This window comes from Setaria italica, chromosome V (genome assembly GCF_000263155.2).
Source record: "Setaria italica strain Yugu1 chromosome V, Setaria_italica_v2.0, whole genome shotgun sequence".
Lineage (NCBI taxonomy): Eukaryota > Viridiplantae > Streptophyta > Magnoliopsida > Poales > Poaceae > Setaria > Setaria italica.
In genome coordinates, this window is record NC_028454.1 from 22029448 (window position 1) to 22045350 (window position 15903).

The window sequence follows — 15903 nt, forward strand, 5'->3', positions numbered from 1 at the left end:
GAGCCATCGACGAGCCGCCGACGAGCCAGGACGAGCCGACGACGAGCCGCGGCACCGGAGGCGATCTTGCTGCACGTGGACGATCTGCTGAGGAGCTGCTGGACGTGACGTGATCGACTACGTACGACTACGTTGATCGACTACGTACGACTACGTGATCGTCTTCACTGCATCGACGCATATCTACATCTTCCGCACCAGTAGTGCATCGAGTGGTAATCCCGTGATCCTTATACGGCAGTTCTTCCTGGTTATACGCGGTAGAAATTTTGATTTATGCTAGTGTAGCCTACCTCGTATCCCAACAGTGGTATCAAGAGCCGTAGCTGCTTAGTTTTGGATTCGGGATGTGTGCATATGGAGATATGCGAGTTTTCTGTTTGATCTATGTCCTGGTTTCGTGCCCTTGCTGCAATGGTAGTGTAACGACATACTCCTACCGGTCGGTTTCCGCCATCGGAGTTAAGTGATACACGTAAATCCAGTTGCAGTGAGCGAAGATCAATATGATTGGTCGAATCGAGATCCAGGGTCATACGCCAGGCGCATTAGATGTGCAACAGTAGATGAGATCTACTGCCGTAACTTTTCGGTACGATCTCGGATCGGGGCGATTTTTATATGAAAATTGATCTACAGAAAAAGTTACACATGAAATTCAACCGCTTCGCCGTTTTCGGCGAAATTAGATTTCCCAAATTCGGCTTGGAAGATGGAGTTTCGGGCCTCCGAAATTTGGAACGCTAGGACGCCTAACTCTGTTTTGCAGGATGTATGTATGTATCTTGTTATCAGTATGGCCCCCTTGTGTATGTGATGCATGTGTGTAACTCATTCGTGACCTGCGTGTCGCGCGTACGGCAACACGGCAGGAGCCATATGTGTTGTCACTTTATTGTATTTAATGGTCTGCGTACCAATCTGTGATGATCCAAGCAACTATGTAATCTTCATTACTAGATTCTTTACTAGCTATTAGGCGTAATAGCATGCTCTAGTTCTTGGAGGACTCATCACCAGGAGGATGGTGCAGCGCACATGGAACATGGAGATAGAGATCACCATGGTGAACAGGTTCTATGGAGATGGAGATCACCATATGAAAACAGGCCATACTGTGTCACAACTGTGTGAATGCTATTCTGTTTATGTTTTACTTTCTGCATGCTGTGATGTTAGAAGTAGAACGATCCCTCACAAAGTTTAAGTTAGTATGCCCTCCCAACTAAAACTTGCACCGTCCCATGTCTTGTACAATTAGTGGTGGGTCTATGAAATTAGGGTGCCACTAGTTTTCCTTGACTAGACGGGTTTGTGTCGGACACTTACACGCATAAGGGTTGGTTTGCTTAACAAGGTTATCTTAACGGTTAAGGTCCTTGGGGCATAAAGGTTGGGCGCCGAGACATAGAGATGTCACCCAACAACAGGAGTCATATGTGATATGATTAGCAAAAGTTGCTTACCAATCTACCTCGTTTGCTAGCGGTGATGCTAAAGCTCACTAGTGGACTTGTTAGTTGTGGATCCTGAATCACTAAGTTTCAATAGAGGGATATTGATTTTAGTGGGAGTAGATTCTGTTAAAATAGTTTAATGTAATTTGCTCTATCATGGATACGTTTGTCTTAGTGTATTTTGCATTACTTTTGTTGTAGATTAAATGGCACCTAGCAACACCACCACATCGTTTGCTTTGCGTTCGGTCCTTGAGAAGGACAAGTTGAATGGAACAAACTACTCGGATTGGATCCGTAACCTGAGAATTGTTCTCAGGGCTGAGAAAAAGGAAGATGTTCTAGACACCCCACTACCACCAGTACCTGCTGATGATGCATCTGCTGCCGTTAAGGCTGCTTACAAGAAGGCATTTGATGCTAATTTTTGAGGTAAGCTGCCTTATGCTTGCTTGCATGGAGCCCGAGCTGCAGATGCAGTTCGAAACAAATCATGAGGCACACGATATGATCATGGCGCTCAAGGACATGTTCCAGACACAGGCTAGGACCGAAAGGTTCAATGTGTCCAAAGCCTTTCTGGAGTGCAAGTTAGCAGAAGGCGCAGCAGTAGGACCACATGTAATCAAGATGGTTGGTTACACTCAGCGATTGGAGAAGCTGGGCTTCCCAATGGGCAAAGAGTTGGCCACTGACTTCATTCTTTCATCTCTTCCGCCTAGCTATGGGAACTTCATCTCGAACTACCATATGCATGGGACGGAGAAGGGTCTAAATGAACTGTGTGGTATGCTCAAGACAGCAGAGGTAGACATTAAGAAAAGCGCTAGTACCAGCCATGTGATGGCTGTACAGAACAAGCCTACCTTTAAGAAGAAGGGCAATTCTTGGAAGAAGAAGGGCAAGGCTGGAGTGTCCAAGCCAAACCCAGCGCCCAAGGCTAAAGCTGGACCTGCTCCAGATAAAGAGTGCTTTTACTGTCATGAACTTGGTCACTGAAAGAGAAACTGCAAGCAGTACCTAGCTTCGTTGAAGAACGGCAGAAGTAAGAGTACTTCTACCTCAGGTACGCTTGTTGTTAATGTTATAGACAACATATTTCTCGCTGATACAATTATTAATTCTTGGGTATTTGATACCGGATCGGTTGCTCATATTTGCAATTCGATGCAGGGAATGATAAGAAGTAGAAGCGTGGAAAGAGGAGAAGTTGATTTCCGCGTGGGCAATAATGCAAGAGTTGCTGCTTTGACCGTCGGGACGATGCAACTCCACCTCCCGTCAGGATTTATTATGGAGTTGAATAATTGTTATTTTGTTCCTAGTTTAAGTCGAAACATTTTGTCTCCTTCATGCTTGATGAAGGATGGTTATTCATTTCCGAGTGAAAACAATGGTTGTGTGATCTCTAAGAATAATATGTTTATGGCTTTTGCACCCATTGTGAATGGTGTTGGGATACGAGGTAGGCTACGCTAGCGCAAAACAAAATTTCTACCGCGTATAACCAGGAAGAAACTGCCGTATAAGGATCACGGGATTACCACTCGACGCACTACTGGTGCGGAAGATGTAGATATGCGTCGATGCAGTGAAGACGATCACGTAGTCGTACGTAGTCGATCAACGTAGTCGTACGTAGTCGATCACGTCCAGCAGCTCCTCAGCAGCTCGTCCACGTGCACAGCAAGATCGCCTCCGGTACCGCGGCTCGTCGTCGGCTCGTCGTGGCTCGTCGGCGGCTCGTCGATGGCTCGTCGGCGGCTCGTCGATGGCTCGTCCAAGTGCTGCAGGCGCAACACCTCCAAGGTATCCACACGTGCAGGGAGGAAGCGTCGCAAGCCGGACTGCTAGATCCGCGAGTTGCAACAGGCGAGGGCGTGGGAGGCGCGGCAGGTGTGTTTCGCCAAAAGGTGTAAACCCTAGGGCGCCCCCACCCCTCTATTTATAGAGGTTCCTGATGGGCCTCTGGATCCGAGGCCCATTAGTACCTCTAAACCTAATCCAACTCGGATCAGATCCGAATTGGGCTTCCACCCCCTTAAGTGTGTGACCCTATGGGTTCGGATACGTATAGACATGGCCCGAGTACTCCTACTCGGCCCAATAGTCGGTAGCGGCCTCTAGCAAGACGTGCCAACTCCTATACGCACACGAAGATCATATCAGACGAACCATCACAACATAATATACATGCTATTCCCTTTGCCTCACGATATTTGGTCTAGCTTCAAGCCGACCGCTCTTTCTCGATCCTGGATTCGGAATCCCTTTGTAGGTTAACTCTTAACCGTACGTAGCATGGCCATGCATTTTCGGATCCGATCACTCGAGGGGCCCAGAGATATCACTCTCAATCAGAGAGGGGCAAATCCCATCTTGATTGACCATGTCTCATAGCATGCTTCTCGACAAACCCGAAAGCTACCTTTATAACTACCCTGTTACGGCGTAGCGTTTGATAGCCCCTAAGTAGGTCGATCCACATCTAGAACACATGCGACAATCTCGGGTCTAAGGACAAAGCGTATATGTTGTTTAAAGAGAGAACTACTTCTCGTGTTGGGTCAGTCCTAGCACATGTCTCCACATGTGTCCACATTATTAGTTCAACATCTCCATGTCCATGACTTGTGAAACATAGTCATCAACTAATACATGTGCTAGTCTAATATTCATGTGTGTCCTCACATGAACTCCGACTAGGGACAACTTTAGAATAACCATACAAGTAAAGAGTTTCACATACAATTCCCATAATTGCAAATCAATTCAAGTAGCCTTCAATGGATATTCAATGAACACAACATACAAATCATGGATACAAATGGAATATCATCATCTCTATGATTGCCTCTAGGGCATACCTCCAACAGTCTCCCACTTGCACTAGAATCAATCTAGAAGGTACCTAATACCCATAGCTCTTACATGCGCATCATGCTTAGCCTGCGGGAGTGGTTTTGTCAACGGATCAGAAATGTTCAGATCCGTGTGTATTTTGCATATCTTGATCTCACCCTGGTTAACAAAGTCTCGAATGAGATGAAATCGCCGCATTACGTGTTTGTTCTTCTGGTGGTTCCTTGGCTCCTTTGCTTGCGCAATTGCCCCATTGTTATCACAGTAGAGATTCAATGGGCTGGACGCATTCGGTAACACACCAAGCTCAATGAGGAAATTCCTTATCCAAACACCTTCCTTCGCGGCTTCCGAAGCCGCGATGTACTCGGCTTCTGTCGTAGAATCGGCCACCGTCTCCTGCTTGGAACTCTTCCAACTAACAGCACCACCATTTAGCGTGAACACAAATCCTGATTGTGACTTTGAATCATCTCTGTCGGTTTGGAAACTAGTATCGGTGTAACCTGTTACAACGAGCTCCTCCTGACCTCCATAGACGAGGAACATATCTTTAGTCCTTCTCAAGTACTTAAGAATGTTTTTCACCGCTGTCCAGTGACTCTCACCTGGATCAGATTGGTGTCTGCTTGTCATACTTAGCGCATATGAAACATCTGGGCGAGTACTTATCATTGCATACATGATAGATCCAATAGCCGAGGCATATGGCACTCTACTCATGCGCTCCCGCTCATCAGCAGTCGAAGGACACTGAGTCTTGCTGAGATGTATGCCATGTGACATAGGCAAGAACCCTTTCTTTGCCTCTTCCATGCTGAACCGCTTCAACACTTTGTCAATATAAGTATCTTGGCTCAAACCTATAAGCCTTCTCGATCTATCTCTATAGATCTTAATGCCCAGAATATATGCCGCTTCCCCTAAGTCCTTCATCGAAAAACTATTTTTCAGTGAAGTCTTTACGGACTCAAGCATAGGAATGTTATTTCCAATCAGTAATATGTCATCCACATATAAGATTAGAAATACTACAGAGCTCCCACTAACCTTCTTGTAAACACAAGACTCTTCTTCGTTCTTGGTGAAGTCAAACCCTTTGACCACTTCATCAAAACGAATGTTCCAACTCCTAGATGCTTGCTTCAATCCATAAATGGATCTCTGAAGCTTGCATACCTTTCCAGCATTTTTCGGATCGACAAAACCCTCGGGATGTATCATATACACGTCCTCAGCTAGGTTTCCATTCAGGAAAGCTGTCTTGACATCCATCTGCCATACCTCATAATCCGAATGGACTTAAGCATCACTACGGGCGAGAAGGTCTCGTCGTAGTGAACTCCTTGAACTTGTCGAAAACCTTTTGCGACAAGTCGTGCTTTATAGATGTGAACATTTCCATCCATGTCCTTTTTCTTCTTATAGATCCACTTGCACTCTATGGCTTTAACACCATCAGGCGGGTCAACCAAGTTCCAAACTTGATTGTCTCCCATGGACTCTATTTCGGATTGCATGGCACTCTGCCATTTTTCGGAGTCTGGGTCCATCATTGCTTCTGCATATGTCGCAGGCTCATCATTGTCCAACAATAATATTTCTCGCATTTCGCGGAGCCTTGCTGACCTTCGTGGTTGTGGCGGTGCTTCTCTTGCCATGGGTATCTCAACTTGTTCTGCTACGTTAGCATCACTCATTGATTCTTGCCCGATTGGCTCATCTTGAACTTCTTCAAGATGCACTGTCTTTCCACTCTTTTCTCCTTTGAGAAACTCTTTCTCTAAGAAAACCCCGTTCCGAGCGACAAACACTTTGCCTTCTGATCGGTTGTAGAAATAATATCCCAAAGTTTCCTTTGGATATCCCACGAAAATGCACTTATCCGACTTGGGTGTGATCTTGTCCGACTGAAGTCGCTTGACAAACACTTCACATCCCCAAATCTTTAGAAAAGACAAACTGGGAACCTTTCCAGTCCATATCTCATATGGTGTCTTAACTACGGATTTAGATGGTACCCTATTAAGTGTGAAAGCTGCTGTTTCTAGAGCGTATCCCCAAAATGACAACGGTAGGTCCGACTGGCTCATCATTGATCGAACCATGTCTAACAAAGTTCGATTACGTCGCTTGGACACACCGTTTCTCTGAGGTGTTCCAGGCGGCGTAAGTTGTGGAACAATTCCGCAACTCTTTAGATGATTGCTAAACTCGTGGCTCAAATACTCGCCTCCACGATCAGATCGTAAGGCCTTAATTTTCTTGCCATGCTGATTTTCAACTTCATTCTGAAATTTCTTGAACTTTTCAAAGGTTTCAGACTTGTGCCTCATCAAGTAGACATAGCCATATCTACTAAAATCATCAGTGAAAGTTATGAAGTATTGGAATCCTCCTCTAGCCGTCGTGCTCATTGGTCCGCATACATCACTATGTACGAGTTCCAACAAGTCTACTGCTCTCTCAGGAAATCCTGTGAAAGGCGTCTTGGTCATCTTGCCTAGCAAGCAAGCCTCACATGTCTCGTATGATTCAAAATCAAACGAAGTTAGAAGTTCATTAGAATGGACCTTCTTCATGCGCTTTTCACTTATATGACCCAAACGACAATGCCACAAGTAGGTAGGACTCAAATCATTAGGCCGAGGCCTTTTAGCACTTACATTACAGACAGGTGAACCATCAAGATTTAAAACAAACAATCCATTCACAATGGGTGCAAAAGCCATAAACATATTATTCTTAGAGATCACACAACCATTGTTTTCACTCGGAAATGAATAACCATCCTTCATCAAGCATGAAGGAGACAAAATGTTTCGACTTAAACTAGGAACAAAATAACAATTATTCAACTCCATAATAAATCCTGACAGGAGGTGGAGTTGCATCGTCCCGACGGTCAAAGCAGCAACTCTTGCATTATTGCCCACGCGGAAATCAACTTCTCCTCTTTCCACGCTTCTACTTCTTATCATTCCCTGCATCGAATTGCAAATATGAGCAACCGATCCGGTATCAAATACCCAAGAATTAATAATTGTATCAGCGAGAAATATGTTGTCTATAACATTAACAACAAGCGTACCTGAGGTAGAAGTACTCTTACTTCCGCCGTTCTTCAACGAAGCTAGGTACTGCTTGCAGTTTCTCTTCCAGTGACCAAGTTCATGACAGTAAAAGCACTCTTTATCTGGAGCAGGTCCAGCTTTAGCCTTGGGCACTGGGTTTGGCTTGGACACTCCAGCCTTGCCCTTCTTCTTCCAAGAATTGCCCTTCTTCTTAAAGGTAGGCTTGTTCTGTACAGCCATCACATGGCTGGTACTAGTGCTTTTCTTAATGTCTACCTCTGCTGTCTTGAGCATACCACACAGTTCATTCAGACCCTTCTCCGTCCCATGCATATGGTAGTTCGAGATGAAGTTCCCATAGCTAGGCGGAAGAGATGAAAGAATGAAGTTAGTGGCCAACTCTTTGCCCATTGGGAAGCCCAGCTTCTCCAATCGCTGAGTGTAACCAACCATCTTGATTACATGTGGTCCTACTGCTGCGCCTTCTGCTAACTTGCACTCCAGAAAGGCTTTGGACACATTGAACCTTTCGGTCCTAGCCTGTGTCTGGAACATGTCCTTGAGCGCCACGATCATATCGTGTGCCTCATGATTTGTCTCGAACTACATCTGCAGCTCGGGCTCCATGCAAGCAAGCATAAGGCAGCTTACCTCAAGATTAGCATCAAATACCTTCTTGTAAGCAGCCTTAACGGCAGCAGATGCATCATCAGCAGGTACTGGTGGTAGTGGGGTGTCTAGAACATCTTCCTTTTTCTCAGCCCTGAGAACAATTCTCAGGTTACGGATCCAATCCGAGTAGTTTGTTCCATTCAACTTGTCCTTCTCAAGGACCGAACGCAAAGCAAACGATGCGGTGGTGTTGCTAGGTGCCATTTAATCTACAACAAAGTAATGCAAAATACACTAAGACAAACGTATTCATGATAGAGCAAATTACATTAAACTATTTTAACAGAATCTACTCCCACTAAAATCAATATCTCTCTATTGAAACTTAGTGATTCAGGATCCACAACTAACAAGTCCACTAGTGAGCTTTAGCATCACCGCTAGCAAACAAGGTAGATCGGTAAGCAACTTTTGCTAATCATATCACATATGACTCCTATTGTTGGGTGACATCTCTATGTCTCGGCGCCCAACCTTTATGCCCCAAGGTCCTTAACCATTAAGATAACCTTGTTAAGTAAACCAACCCTTATGCGTGTAAGTGTCCGACACAAACCCGTCTAGTCAAGGAAAACTAGTGGCACCCTAATTTCATAGACCCACCACTAATTGTACAAGACATGGGACGGTGCAAGTTTTAGTTGGGAGGGCATACTAACTTAAACTTTGTGAGGGATTGTTCTACTTCTAACATCACAGCATGCAGAAAGTAAAACATAAACAGAATAGCATTCACACAGCTTGTGACACAGTATGGCCCGTTTTCATATGGTGATCTCCATCTCCATAGAACCTGTTCACCATGGTCATCTCCATCTCCATGTACCATGTGCGCCATCCTCTTGGTGATGAGTCCTCCAAGAACTAGAGCATACTATTACGCCTAATATCTAGTAAAGAATCTAGTAATGAAGATTACATAGTTGCTCGGATCATCACAGATTGGTACGCAGACCATTAAATACAATAAAGTGACAACACATATGGCTCCTGCCGTGTTGCCGTACGCGCGACACGCAGGTCACGAATGAGTTACACACATGCATCACATACACAAGGGGGCCATACTGATCACAAGATACATACATACATCCTGCAAAAGAGAGTTAGGCGTCCTAACGTTCCAAACTTCGGAGGCTCGAAACTCCATCTTCCAAGCCGAATTTGGGAAATCTAATTTCGCCGAAAACGGCGAAGCGGTTGAAATTCATGTGTAACTTTTTCTGTAGATCAATTTTCGTATAGAAATCGCCTCGATCCGAGATCGTACCGAAAAGTTACGGCTGATTTACCGAAGCATACGCATACGGCAAAATCCCGACCCCGGCAGTAGATCCCATCTACCATTGCACATCTAATGCGCCTGGCGTATGACCCTGGATCTCGATTCGACCAATCATATTGATCTTCGCTCACTGCAACTGGATTTACGTGTATCACTTAACTCCGATGGCGGAAACCGACCGGTAGGAGTATGTCGTTACACTACCATTGCAGCAAGGGCACGAAATCAGGACATAGATCAAACAGAGAACTCGCATATCTCCATATGCACACATCCTGAATCCAAAACTAAGCAGCTACGGCTCTTGATACCACTGTTGGGATACGAGGTAGGCTACGCTAGCGCAAAACAAAATTTCTACCGCGTATAACCAGGAAGAAACTGCCGTATAAGGATCACGGGATTACCACTCGACGCACTACTGGTGCGGAAGATGTAGATATGCGTCGATGCAGTGAAGACGATCATGTAGTCGTACGTAGTCGATCAACGTAGTCGTACGTAGTCGATCACGTCCAGCAGCTCGTCCACGTGCACAGCAAGATCACCTCCGGTACCGCGGCTCGTCGTCGGCTCGTCGTGGCTCGTCGGCGGCTCGTCGATGGCTCGTCCAAGTGCTGCAGGCGCAACACCTCCAAGGTATCCACACGTGCAGGGAGGAAGCGTCGCAAGCCGGACTGCTAGATCCGCGAGTTGCAACAGGCGAGGGCGTGGGAGGCGCGGCAGGTGTGTTTCGCCAAAAGGTGTAAACCCTAGGGCGCCCCCACCCCTCTATTTATAGAGGTTCCTGATGGGCCTCTGGATCTGAGGCCCATTAGTACCTCTAAACCTAATCCAACTCGGATCAGATCCGAATTGGGCTTCCACCCCCTTAAGTGTGTGACCCTATGGGTTCGGATACGTATAGACATGGCCCGAGTACTCCTACTCGGCCCAATAGTCGGTAGCGGCCGCTAGCAAGACGTGCCAACTCCTATACGCACACGAAGATCATATCAGACGAACCATCACAACATAATATACACGCTATTCCCTTTGCCTCACGATATTTGGTCTAGCTTCAAGCCGACCGCTCTTTCTCGATCCTGTGATTCGGAATCCCTTTGTAGGTTAACTCTTAACCGTACGTAGCATGGCCATGCATTTTCGGATCCGATCACTCGAGGGGCCCAGAGATATCACTCTCAATCAGAGAGGGGCAAATCCCATCTTGATTGACCATGTCTCATAGCATGCTTCTTGACAAACCCGAAAGCTACCTTTATAACTACCCTGTTACGGCGTAGCGTTTGATAGCCCCTAAGTAGGTCGATCCACATCTAGAAGACATGCGACAATCTCAGGTCTAAGGACAAAGCGTATATGTTGTTTAAAGAGAGAACTACTTCTCGTGTTGGGTCAGTCCTAACACATGTCTCCACATGTGTCCACATTATTAGTTCAACATCTCCATGTCCATGACTTGTGAAACATAGTCATCAACTAATACATGTGCTAGTCTAATATTCATGTGTGTCCTCACATGAACTCCGACTAGGGACAACTTTAGAATAACCATACAAGTAAAGAGTTTCACATACAATTCACATAATTGCAAATCAATTCAAGTAGCCTTTAATGGATATTCAATGAACACAACATACAAATCATGGATACAAATGGAATATCATCATCTCTATGATTGCCTCTAGGGCATACCTCCAACAAATGGATTGTTTGTTTTAAATCTTGATGGTTCACCTGTCTGTAATGTAAGTGCTAAAAGGCCTCGGCCTAATGATTTGAGTCGTACCTACTTGTGGCATTGTCGTTTGGGTCATATAAGTGAAAAGCGCATGAAGAAGCTCCATTCTGATGGACTTCTAACTTCATTTGATTTTGAATCATACGAGACATGTGAGGCTTGCTTGCTAGGGAAGATGACCAAGACGCCTTTCACAGGATTTCCTGAGAGAGCAGTAGACTTGTTAGAACTCGTACATAGTGATGTATGCGGACCAATGAGCACGACGGCTAGAGGAGGATTCCAATACTTCATAAGTTTCACTGATGATTTTAGTAGATATGGCTATGTCTACTTGATGAGGCACAAGTCTGAAACCTTTGAAAAGTTCAAGGAATTTCAGAATGAAGTTGAAAATCAGCGTGACAAGAAAATTAAGGCCTTACGATCTGATCTTGGAGGCGAGTATTTGAGCCACGAGTTTAGCAATCATCTAAAGAGTTGCGGAATTGTTCCACAACTTACGCCGCCTGGAACACCTCAGAGAAACGGTGTGTCCGAGCGACGTAATCGAACTTTGTTAGACATGGTTCGATCAATGATGAGCCAGTCGGACCTACCGTTGTCATTTTGGGGATACGCTCTAGAAACAGCAGCTTTCACACTTAATAGGGTACCATCTAAATCCGTAGTTAAGACACCATATGAGATATGGACTGGAAAGGTTCCCAGTTTGTCTTTTCTAAAGATTTGGGGATGTGAAGTGTTTGTCAAGCGACTTCAGTCGGACAAGATCACACCCAAGTCGGATAAGTGCATTTTCGTGGGATATCCAAAGGAAACTTTGGGATATTATTTCTACAACCGATCAGAAGGCAAAGTGTTTGTCGCTCGGAACGGGGTTTTCCTAGAGAAAGAGTTTCTCAAAGGAGAAAAGAGTGGAAAGACAGTGCATCTTGAAGAAGTTCAAGATGAGCCGATCGGGCAAGAATCAATGAGTGATGCTAACGTAGCAGAACAAGTTGAGATACCCATGGCAAGAGAAGCACCGCCACAACCACGAAGGTCGGCAAGGCTCCGCGAAATGCGGGAAATATTATTGTTGGACAATGATGAGCCTGCGACATATGCAGAAGCAATGATGGACCCAGATTCCGAAAAATGGCAGAGTGCCATGCAATCCGAAATAGAGTCCATGAGAGACAATCAAGTTTGGAACTTGGTTGACCCGCCTGATGGTGTTAAAGCCATAGAGTGCAAGTGGATCTATAAGAAGAAAAAGGACATGGATGGAAATGTTCACATCTATAAAGCACGACTTGTCCCAAAAGGTTTTCGACAAGTTCAAGGAGTTGACTACGATGAGACCTTCTCGCCCGTAGTGATGCTTAAGTCCATTCGGATTATTCTAGCTATAGCTGCATATTTCGATTATGAGATATGGCAGATGGATGTCAAGACAGCTTTCCTGAATGGAAACCTAGCTGAGGACGTGTATATGATACAGCCCGAGGGTTTTGTCGATCCGAAAAATGCTGGAAAGGTATGCAAGCTTCAGAGATCCATTTATGGATTGAAGCAAGCATCTTGGAGTTGGAACATTCGTTTTGATGAAGTGGTCAAAGGGTTTGACTTCACCAAGAACGAAGAAGAGTCTTGTGTTTACAAGAAGGTTAGTGGGAGCTCTGTAGTATTTCTAATCTTATATGTGGATGACATATTACTGATTGGAAATAACATTCCTATGCTTGAGTCCGTAAAGACTTCACTGAAAAATAGTTTTTCGATGAAGGACTTAGGGGAAGCGGCATATATTCTGGGCATTAAGATCTATAGAGATAGATCGAGAAGGCTTATAGGTTTAAGGCAAGATACTTACATTGACAAAGTGTTGAAGCGGTTCAGCATGGAAGAGGCAAAGAAAGGGTTCTTGCCTATGTCACATGGCATACATCTCAGCAAGACTCAGTGTCCTTCGACTGCTGATGAGCGGGATCGCATGAGTAGAGTGTCATATGCCTCGGCTATTGGATCTATCATGTATGCAATGATAAGTACTCGCCCAGATGTTTCATATGCGCTAAGTATGGCAAGCAGACACCAATCTGATCCAGGTGAGAGTCACTGGACAGCGGTGAAAAACATTCTTAAGTACTTGAGAAGGACTAAAGATATGTTCCTCGTCTATGGAGGTGAGGAGGAGCTCGTTGTAACAGGTTACACCGATGCTAGTTTCCAAACCGACAGAGATGATTCAAAGTCACAATTAGGATTTGTGTTCACACTAAATGGTGGTGCTGTTAGTTGGAAGAGTTCCAAGCAGGAGACGGTGGCCGATTCTACGACAGAAGCCGAGTACATCGCGGCTTCGGAAGCCGCGAAGGAAGGTGTTTGGATAAGGAATTTCCTCATTGAGCTTGGTGTGTTCCCGAATGCGTCCAGCCCATTGAATCTCTACTGTGATAACAATGGGGCAATTGCGCAAGCAAAGGAGCCAAGGAACCACCAGAAGAACAAACACGTAATGCGGCGATTTCATCTCATTCGAGACTTTGTTAACCGGGGTGAGATCAAGATATGCAAAATACACACGGATCTGAACATTTCTGATCCGTTGACAAAACCACTCCCGTAGGCTAAGCATGATGCGCATGTAAGAGCTATGGGTATTAGGTACCTTCTAGATTGATTCTAGTGCAAGTGGGAGACTGTTGGAGGTATGCCCTAGAGGCAATCATAGAGATGATGATATTCCATTTGTATCCATGATTTGTATGTTGTGTTCATTGAATATCCATTGAAGGCTACTTGAATTGATTTGCAATTATGTGAATTGTATGTGAAACTCTTTACTTGTATTGTTATTCTAAAGTTGTCCCTAGTCGGAGTTCATGTGAGGACACACATGAATATTAGACTAGCACATGTATTAGTTGATGACTATGTTTCACAAGTCATGGACATGGAGATGTTGAACTAATAATGTGGACACATGTGGAGACATGTGCTAGGACTGACCCAACACGAGAAGTAGTTCTCTCTTTAAACAACATATACGCTTTGTCCTTAGACCCGAGATTGTCGCATGTGTTCTAGATGTGGATCGACCTACTTAGGGGCTATCAAACGCTACGCCGTAACAGGGTAGTTATAAAGGTAGCTTTCGGGTTTGTCGAGAAGCATGCTATGAGACATGGTCAATAAGATGGGATTTGCCCCTCTCTGATTGAGAGTGATATCTCTGGGCCCCTCGAGTGATCGGATCCGAAAATGCATGGCCATGCTACGTACGGTTAAGAGTTAACCTACAAAGGGATTCCGAATCACAGGATCGAGAAAGAGCGGTCGGCTTGAAGCTAGACCAAATATCGTGAGGCAAAGGGAATAGCATGTATATTATGTTGTGATGGTTCGTCTGATATGATCTTCGTGTGCGTATAGGAGTTGGCACGTCTTGCTAGAGGCCGCTACCGACTATTGGGCCGAGTAGGGGTACTCGGGCCATGTCTATACGTATCCGAACCCATAGGGTCACACACTTAAGGGGCTGGAAGCCCAATTCGGATTAGATCCGAGTTGGATTAGGTTTAGAAGTACTAATGGGCCTCGGATCCAGAGGCCCGTCAGGAACCTCTATAAATAGAGGGGTGGGGGCTTCCTAGGGTTTACACCTTTTTGGCGAAACACACCTGCCGCGCCTCCCACGCCCTCGCCTGTTGCAATTCGCGGATCTAGCAGTCCGGCTTGCGACGCTTCCTCCCTGCACGTGTGGATACCTTGGAGGTGTTGCGCCTGCAGCACTTGGACGAGCCATCGACGAGCCGCCGACGAGCCACGACGAGCCGACGACGAGCCGCGGCACCGGAGGCGATCTTGCTGCACGTGGACGAGCTGCTGAGGAGCTGCTGGACGTGATCGACTACGTACGACTACGTTGATCGACTACGTACGACTACGTGATCGTCTTCACTGCATCGACGCATATCTACATCTTCCGCACCAGTAGTGCGTCGAGTGGTAATCCCGTGATCCTTATACGGCAGTTCTTCCTGGTTATACGCGGTAGAAATTTTGATTTACGCTAGTGTAGCCTACCTCGTATCCCAACAGATTCCTGTGCGTGTCTATAGTATTGTCTCTATCCATCTATGGTATACTCATATGCATAGTAAACTCTTTTGACCTACCCACCTTCTTTTGGGAAATATGATACGCTTGGGAATACTCTTGGGTGAAATGCTACAACGTTATATCCCTGCGCTTGCAGATTTATTCATGATTATAATATATACCAACAAGCATTTCTGGCACCTTTGCCGGGGAAGCCACAGGTTAAAAGTTTTTACTTTGTATATGTTTATATTCACAATTGGTAGATCTCTACTTAAGCAGGCTAACCTTGATATGTCCTCTATCTTTGATGTGAAGACAGGTAGTGGATGACTGGTTTCGACTTGCCGACTAATTTCATTGAGAATCTGGAATCACTTGTGAGAAGGATACGATCTCGTGTTGTTCCTCCTTAGATTACTCTCTTGGCAGTCGATCAAGCTTCCTTTGCACCATCTACGTCAAACGCTATGGCCTAGAACACTCTTCGTGAGTACTCCACTCCCTCAGCCTCTCAGGTGCTGAAAGGCCTTGAGGTGGACATAGGGAACGCAAGCTTCGAGATCAAGACGGGTCTCATTACCATGGTGCAGGCTAGCCCATTCTGTGGGAAACCCAATGAGGACGCGAGCGCCCATCTGCAGCAGTTCTTGGACCTCTGCAACACCTTCACCATTAGAGGGGTGAGTGCAGATGCTATTCGTCTCCAACTATTCCCGT